Consider the following 6,000-nt stretch of genomic DNA (forward strand, 5'->3'; position numbering starts at 1 on the left):
TGTGCAACAGATCTCCAGAACATTCTCATCTAGTAAAACTGCAACTCTGCGCCCACGGAACAGTTCCCCATACTGCCCACTACTCTCCCTCTCCCTCTCCACAGACTCTGGCAACTACCAGTCTACTTTTTGTTTTAAGACAGCCTAATATTTTACTCTATTTTATTTCATTTCATTATTTTTTTTTGAGACAGGGTCTCACTATGCAGCTCAGGCTGGCCCTGAGCTCACTTTGTAGCCCAGGCTGGCCTCAAACTCACAACGATCCTCCTGCCTCAGCCTCCCAAGTGCTGGGATTACAGGCGTGCGCCATCACACCCGGCTCTCAAGAGCCTGATATTTTAAATGAATTTTTTTTTTTTTTTTAATTTAGAAAGCCAGACAGAGTGGCCCATGTCTGTAGTCCCAGCACTCTGGAAGCTGAGACAGGAGGATCACTTGTGCCCAAAAGTTTGAGACCAGCTTTGTCAACAACATAGCAAGATCCTATCTCAAAATAATTTTTTTTTTTGCCTAGGCATGGTAGTGCACTCAGAGGGTGACGCAGGAGGACTGCCATGGGTTTGAAACCAGCCTGGGCTACACACTGAGTCCAAGGCCAACCTGAGCTATATAGTGAGAGATTGTCAAAAAAAAAATTTTTTTGATAATGCATGCGAAACACTTGGCACAATGCCTAGAATACAGCAAGTGCTCAGTGAATGGTGGCTATCAACAGTGTCATCATCTGTCCTGGTCCAGGCATTGTACTAGACACCGGAAAGTCATCCATAGGACCTGAGGCCCTTTCTCTGAAGAAGCTAGGACAGATGTCCATAGAGTATGTTGGGGTTCTGAAACCAGAAAAGAGAAATTCATATAATTCAAAACAATTTTTAAAGTAGCTACAATAAAAATAAAATGGATTAAATTCAAAATCAATTTATTGGGCCAGGGATCTAGCTCAGCGGCACAAGTGCCTGCCTGGCAAGCACAAGGTCCTGAGTTCAATTCCCTGTACAAATAAGAAAAATCAAAATTAATTTATTTAAGGGTAAAATATCATCTGTTAAGCCAATCCAAGAAAAAAGACTTAATATACATGTGTACATGTTAAAATAACAGAGTTAACTGTTTACTTACATTGCGGGATTCATCCCGAACATAACATATGAGGAGGTCAATGGTTAATGTCTGTAGTCCAAATAACAGTTAACAAATTCATTAATTTTGTGCAGGTTTAAATTGCTATTGTTAAGATTAATAATTTCCTGGCTCTAAGTAAAATAACAGCAAATTGTAAGACAATATGTACTGTAAGATCATATTTTTAAAACTAATAATAAATAAGCAAATAGGTCATTTGCTACATTAAACACATTAGTTACCTTTGAAATCTTAAAATACTCCAAGGTATTGCCTTTTAATTAGAAAACATCAATAAAGTTACTGAAAATAACAACATTCCTAGGGAAAAACACACTTTTTTGCAAAATACTTATGAAAAAAAAATTTTTTTTTGGCCTTTTTGAGACAGGGTCTCCGTATGCAGTTCAGGCTGGCCTTGAGCTCACTTTGTAGCCCGGGCTGGTCTCAAACTTGCAATGATCCTCCTGCCTCAGCCTCTTGAATGCTAGGGTTACAGGCATTTCTTTATATATTAACAAAGATAAATTTCTATCAAGACTATCAAGCAAAAAATGAATGAAAGAAAAATTAGGAATAAAAAGCAATCACTATTAAATAACTCTAGAAATTTAGAAATAACCGGGTGTGGTGGCGCACCCCTGTAATCCCAGCACTTGGGAGGCTGAGGCAGGAGGATTCATTGCGAATTCAAGAGCAGCCTGGGCTACAAAGTGAGCTCAAGGCCAGTCTGAAATGCATAGCGAGACCTTGTCTCAAAAAGACAAAAAAAAAAAAGAAATTTGGAAATAATAACACTTAACAAATTTGCACCAATGAATTAAAGAATTTATGAATGGGTAATTAAAAATATATGTATATATCCAAATTTGATTCAAGAAATAAAAAAATGTGAGCAGACTACTAAGTATGAACAGAAATTTATTTTTTTTTGTTTTTTGTTTCGTTTTGTTTTTTTGTTTTTTTTCCAGTACTGGGAATCGAACTGATGACCTTGCGCTTGCTAGGCAGGCGCTATGCTGCTGAGCTAAATCCCCAGCCCCCTGAACAGAAATTTAATTGGTAATAAAATATGTCACCAAAGTCCCAGGTTAGGATAGTTTTACAAGTGAGTTTTATAAAATCCCCAAGCTTCATTTATGCAAGCAGTACCAGAGAACAGAGAGAGCTACTTAATTTATTTTATGAGGCACAAGAAAAATTATAGGCTAATCTTAGATCTAATTGTGGTTTCCAAATTTTTAAATAAAATAATAACACTTTAAATGCAACTCTAAGCCAGGCATGGTGGCGCACGCCTATAATCCCAGCACTCGGGAGGCTGAAGCAGGAGGATCGTTGCAAGTTCGAGGCCAGCCTGGGCTACAAAGTGAGTTCAAGGCCAGCCTGAACTGCATAGGGAGACCCTGTCTCAAAAAGACAAAAATAAATAAATAAATAAATAAATGCAACTCTGAATAAAAAAGTAATATAATATGACTAGCTAGGGTTTATTTAAAGAATGCAGGGATTGTTCAAAATCAGAAAATTCTACCAAAAGAATTCACATTAACAAATCAGAAGAACCATATGGTCATGTTAGTAGACAGAAAAGACATATGATTAAAATTCAACACTAATTCAGGATTCAAGCTTTCCAGCAAACTGGAAATATGAGACATGGCCTTAATTTGAGAGAAGTTTCTGAAAAAGCAGGGGAAACTTCCTGTTTGATAGTAAAATTCAAGAGGCATTAACTAGCTGGGTGTGAGGGCACACGCCTGTAATTCCAGCACACTGGGAGACTGAGGCAGGAGGATCCCAAGTTTGAGCCCAGCCTGGGCCACTTAGTAAGAGCCTATTTCAAAATAAAAAATAAATAAGGTCAGTTGTGTGGCACACTCCTGTAATCCCAGCACTTGGGGGACTGAGGTAGGAAGATCGCTGAAGTTCAAGGCTAACCTGGGCTACACTGAATTCAAGGCCAACTTGAACTACATAGTGAGACCCTGTCTCAAAAATCCAAAGAGAGAGAGAGAAAGAGAGAGAGGGAGGGAGGGAGAGGGAAAGAGAAAGGGAGGGAGAGAGGGAGGGAGGGCAAGAGCAAGCGAAATGGGGATGTAGCTCAGTGCAAAGGCCCTAGATTCATTCACACACACAAGCACACGCACACTTTCACAATAAGACAGATATGCCCATTGGAACAATATCTAGTCCAAATTGTATTAGTTGTCCTAGCCATGAAACAAGAAAAGTAATTAGAAAGCATAGATTACCAAGAAAGGAACTATCTGTAGACAACATGATATGTCTACTGAGAGAATATTTTTAAAATTATAGAATTCATTTGGTAGGCTTACTAAATACAAATAAATATATAAAACAATAATATTCTGAAACTCAATAATCTATAATATGTGATTTTACAAAATATAGCATTTATAATAGCTAAAATTATAAGAAAATACAAAACATTATTAAAACACAAAAATTATAGGACTGTGCCAGGTGTGGAGGCACACGCCTGTAATCCCAGCACTCAGGAGGCTGAGGCAGGAGGATCCTTGCCGGTTCGAGACCACCCTGGGCTACAAAGTGAGCTCAAGGCCAGCCTAATCTGCATAGTGAGACCCTGTCTCAAAACAAAACAAAACAAATTACAGAACTCCATTTTTTTTTTTTTTTTTTTTTGTCTTTTTGAGATAGGGTCTCATTATGCAGTTCAGGGTGGCCTTGAGCTCACTTTGTTGTTTTTTGTTTTTTGTTTTTTTTAGTACCAGGGATCGAACTCAAGACTTTGAACTTGCCAGGCAGGTGCTGTGCTACTGAGCTATATCCCCAGCCCTTGACCTCACTTTGTAGCCCAGGCTGGCCTCGAACTCTTAACAACCCTCCTGCCTCAGCCTCCCGAGTCCCTGGCTTAGAACTCCATTTTTAAATGGATGTGGTGGTTAGTGTGGAGTTTCAATTTGACTGGCTCTGGGATCTACCCAGGGATGGCTGAATCCCACTTTTACGTAGGTCTGGGTGGGTCACGCAGGTGTGGCCTTGGGGCCGATGTCTTGCCCCTCACCCTTTCCCCTCTGGCACTCTTCCCCTGCTCAGGTTTTTGGCTCCCACGAAGTAGGCAGCACACCCTTCTACCCTGACGTCTCTGCCTTGGAGGCAGCTGACCATGGACTGAAGCTGTGAGCAAATTCAACCTCTCCTCCTTTATGTTGTGGGTGTTGGGTATTGTGTCTCTGAGGAGAAAGCTACTACTGCATAACGGAGAGGTCTGCTGCTCCACATATCATAGTTCATCAATTACAAACACGTTTTTAAGCTGACTCTAAAACTGGGATGTTTCTGACAGCCACTGGTTTCTTACATCTTTTCCTCCGGGGTAGATGGCGATGTAGCTGTCATTGCCTGAGTGTAGGTCAACTTTAGGTCATAAATATTCATATTCGTATCACTTCGGTTGAGTTGTGTGCATTTTGTATTACATGTTTAATGGCTGTTGAAAGTGTCTTAAAATGATAACAATATGATTTAGCACGAAAATGAAAAGAGCGCAGAAACAGAGCAGCAGGTATAAGTTTGAGATCAAGGAAGCAAATCCCTATTGTTAGAACAATGACAGGAACTGAGTATTTTCTTACAAAGAACCGGCAAGAGCTTTATAGGATCTAAGGTGGGACCCACAGTAGGTAAAGCTGTTTTGGCGCTGTGACTGGGAAGAACATGTCGGAGCCAGCCGTGGACAGGCGGATTTTATAACACTGAGGCTCTGACCGCGTGGGAAAACACGGACAGTGAAATTCTGCAGTGATTCAGAGAAGTCAGAGTTTGAATGTCATGAAGTCTTAGGGATATTTTAACTAGTTTATTTCGGTTCCATTTCCATTTTTATGAGCATACAGAATATGTGAGAAAATTATACAGGTAAACAAATCTAAAGAAACTCACTAATTAGAAAATAAGCCACCTAAGTGATAGGAAAGCAGCATGGCACACTTTAATGGTCAGCGATTTTTCTTTCTTAATGGTACATAAAATAGTGATGTATCGTGTAAAATACATGAAATCTATAAATGCGATGCAATTGCATACAGGAACTAAACATAAATTTTCTTGGAAATTGACTGCCAAATTGTAAAACTCACATGAAAGGATAGAGGTGCAAAATGGAAGGCGTCAGGGACAGATTACAGGGGTCTTTGTGGGACCAGGCAAGGAATAGAGACTTTTTTCCAGGCTGCTGTTGGTGGGGGCTGATCAATGCCTTTTAAAACTTAGTGCTAAGGGTGCTTGCCTAGTGTGTGCTGAGGTTCAATCCCCTGCACTGAAAAAAAAAGAAAGAAAGAAAAAGAAAAAAATTAGTGCTAATCTCACTTATAATAACAAAATAGGGGCTGGAGATATAGCTCAGTGGCATAAGCAGGCGCTAGTGGCATAAGCAGGTTGCCTGGCAACCGCGAGGTCGTGAGTTCGATCCCCGGTAACAAAGAAAAAAAAAAAACAAAAAAAAAACACAAAATAAACCACCCTGTCTACAATAAGAAGAAATTCTGTAGACTTTCAGACTATCCAGGAATCTCCTGAAGAACAAACAGATGAGATTTATCTCACCACTAAAAATGACTTTAGCCGGGCGTGGTGGTGCATGCCTGTAATCTGAACACTCAGGAGCCTGAAGCAGGAGGATCCCTGCAAATTCAAAGCCATTCTGGGCTACATAGTGAGTTTGAGGCCAGCTTGGATTACATAGTGAGATCCTGTCTCACAAAACATAAAAAAAAAAGAATAACTACAAAGCTACAGATAAAATAAACCAGTCTGCTAATAATTCAGAGATAGCTAAATTGATTGATTGAATATAATAAAAATTTAGGGGCTGGGGATTTAGCTCAG

The sequence above is a fragment of the Chinchilla lanigera genome, unplaced genomic scaffold (genome assembly GCF_000276665.1).
Source record: "Chinchilla lanigera isolate Chin_1 unplaced genomic scaffold, ChiLan1.0 scaffold00115, whole genome shotgun sequence".
In the NCBI taxonomy this organism is placed as follows: domain Eukaryota; kingdom Metazoa; phylum Chordata; class Mammalia; order Rodentia; family Chinchillidae; genus Chinchilla; species Chinchilla lanigera.